At 37.7% G+C, this 3,236-nt stretch overlaps 1 long non-coding RNA gene across 1 annotated transcript; it reads left to right on the top strand.

Annotated features, from left to right (window-relative positions):
* The first annotated feature begins 499 nt into the window (after positions 1-499).
* LOC113533080 (uncharacterized) lies at positions 500-2,935 on the top strand. Its single transcript, XR_003403393.3, has 3 exons — positions 500-916; positions 2,019-2,240; positions 2,431-2,935. It is a non-coding gene; the product is annotated as an uncharacterized LOC113533080 (long non-coding RNA).
* Positions 2,936-3,236: the final 301 nt, after the last annotated feature.

The raw sequence follows: 3,236 nt of genomic DNA, 5'->3' as shown, positions 1-3,236 counted from the left end.
ACAAACAGAAAAGAGGCCCAGATGGAAGGAAACAATTACAGGGGACAGGACCAATAGAATGGGGGAGAGAGAAATAGAGAAATGAGAGAATGGAGTGAGGATGGCACAGACATTAAATACATACTAACACTCCCACTGTATGGAGACTGTGTGTATATTTGTTCTTTGAGCCCAATAATCAGATATACAGTATATGCCATTCTGTCCATTTGTATGTTTGATGTGGATTTTCTTGTGACAACAGAATGTGAGTGATTTTAGAATTAGTTATCCCTGGATAGCAATGGGCAAAAACAATTATTAAGAAAGTTATATATAGAATATGTATACTCACTGTCCGCTTTATTAGATAAACTGGTACACCTGCACATTCATGCAATTATCTAATCAACCAGTCATATGGCAAAGGCTACGGTAACTCAAATAATTACACTTTACAGCTGTGGTGGGAAGAAAAGCATCTCAGAATGCACAATGCATCTAACCTTGAAGTGGTTGGTATACAACAGCAGAAGACCACATTGGCTAACACTCCTGTCAGCCAAGTACAGGAATCTGAGGCTACAGTGGACACGTTCTCACTGAAACTGGACAGTTGAACATTGTAAAAACAGCTTGTCTGGCATCAACAGTCAACAATCAGCAATCAGAAAGAGTGTGATTGCTACATCCTCCTGAGACACCTCCAAGCCAGCAGAGGGCCCCCTCCCCTGATGACTAACTTCCCCTTTATCACCATTACCACTTCCTGTTTACAGACTATATAAGCCTGGTTCAAACTTCTAAGTATTGCAATGTCTTGTCAACTCTTGAGATTGTGTAATTTCTGAGCTTTGTTTTTTTTTAGTGATTGCTTTTTCTGTTTTTGTTCCTTGCTGTGTTTTTTTCACTACTCTGGATTTGTCCTTGTTTGAAGGTTTGTGAGTATTCCTGTGTTTGACCATTGCTTGTTTGACCATGATTTCAGATTGTGTTTTGGATTTGTCATTAAAATGTGCAATTAAAACTCACAAATTAATTCTCACCATACTGCTGAGTCCTGTTCATTACAGTGATTTGCTTAATTGTTGCAATTGCATGTTTAATAGACAAGGTGACAGAATTTCAAGGTGATAGTAACATTTCACAGTGCAAATATTAACTTTTCTCAATTAAATTTTTTGCTTATTTTCACAAATGAATATAAGTTTAAAAATAGAGAAGAGGTCAAAGTCAACTACATTCCCAGCCAGAGACAATACAATAGGACTGTTATTCTGAAAGCACCAACTAAAAATAAACTAATATCATACAGTGATGGGAAAAAGAAAGTACACCCTCCTTCAATTCTGTTTTTATTTATCAGGGCCTAAATATCATAGTCATGGGACTGTATGATAGTTCCATGATAGTCCCTAAATATCACACAGTCTTCTTCTTATTCTTCTTCTTATTCTTCTTTTGAAGATCATACAGTCATGGGAAAAAGAAAGTACACCCTCCTTCAGTTCTATGTTTTGAGTAATCTATGTTATGAGTAATAGTCCTATGCCATCAAATTCAGTATTAATTTTAATTGAACGCTTAAACAGATTCCATTTGCTTTCTTCTTAATCAGTAACCTCCATCAGCCCTGCTCCTTCAGCCTTGCCAGTCTTCTTCTTCTTTCTCTCCCTCTCCATGCCTGTATTTAGTAAAATGTTTTTTTTTTTTTAAACTCAGATGTACAGGAACTCAATGCGTAATGAGAGATCAATCAGTTCATTTTTTTGTTTGAACTGATGACAACTTCTCACTTGACTGGCCTTTGGCAGAGCTGCTGCCTCTCCTAAAGACATTTCACATCCATCTCCAGGTTGAAGAATTGAGGGATATACATGTGTGTTATGATCAACACTTTGGACATTTTCAGTGACATTAACTTATTGTAAACAACAATTTATGGTTGTTGATTGTATATATGGACATTACATATATTTTTGCTCAAATAGTTGATTAAATTTTAAGACTAAAACCCTCTTTCTTTGCCTCATCTATAGGTTGCAATAGCCTTAGTCACTGGGGAGGCCTGTTTGGTTGTGGTTGCATTAGACATGCTGGCAAGGCTGAAGAATGAGTGAGGTAATCCATAGAATATAAACTACTTGGACACAAGTCATGGCCTGACCACCCCTGGCTGGGTCGCCTGCATGAGGGTGTCTGATGTTGAAAGACCTGAAATATCTGATGAACCCAGATTACATCACTGATGATGCACCCAGGTGAATCACAAGATGTATTTTAAAATGCTAACAATGAGGTCAGAAAGAAGGTAAAACTCATAAGATAGCTATATTGACCATAATTTCTAACAAATTCATGTTTTCCTAGGCATCTTCACCCTGTACTTACTATTTCACTCTGGCTGGGTATTGTGAATGAGGTCTAATGTTTATCTGTATACATTTTTAGGCACTATCCTGTGACAACTTCAGCAGTTGGCAATTGACAGACTCAAGCAGTAACACATCCAAGGTATATTGTGAATTTGGAGATGTAATTGCACAGTTTAGTAATGAAGATTATGCATGAATAACTATTGATCATTTCAATAGTGGGGGTCTGCCAAGGCTGCCTAAAAGTGCCTTAGCAACAGCCCCGGCAAACAATATGATATGAATTGATAATGAATCAGTTCCAAGATAAACATTGCTTAATCTCCTACACCCTGTAACCCCACCCCCACTTGTATCTCTTTCTTGTCATTGAATTCTGTCCCCTTTTTCTCTATCTGAGCATTGACTGCTAGGCTGGGAGTCATTTGAGCTAACTGTCAATACTTACCTGGTTTAGACACCCTTAGAGCTGTGGTCATCCAGACACCAAAAGTGTTGGTTGGAAATGTGACGGATAAATGAGAAGAGAGAGCAAGTGAAATACACAGAACCAGTGTCTAAATATAAATGCATGTACTTTTACATTACTGTTTTTTTGTATGCATGTTCAATAGATCAAAATACATTGTACATTCCTTCTTGCCTCTGTAAACCTATGGTAGAATAAACAGTAGTTTAAGATAATCGATCTGAGAGCACCATTTATAAGAGTGCCTGAAATTTAAAATGTCCTGGAAATCATTACTGCGTGCGTGACTTCATAGCTGTACTGTATTGACATTGAAACGTGTTGTTAGCACCCTGTAAAGAATGTGTCTCTATCTGCCCCTATTTTACAGTCCATTCCACCTCCTCCACGCGCCACCTCTCATTCTCACTCTT

Source organism: Pangasianodon hypophthalmus, chromosome 22 (assembly GCF_027358585.1).
Source record: "Pangasianodon hypophthalmus isolate fPanHyp1 chromosome 22, fPanHyp1.pri, whole genome shotgun sequence".
Lineage (NCBI taxonomy): Eukaryota > Metazoa > Chordata > Actinopteri > Siluriformes > Pangasiidae > Pangasianodon > Pangasianodon hypophthalmus.
Note: the sequence above shows the minus strand (reverse complement) of the source record. Positions and strands in the feature narration are given on the sequence as shown.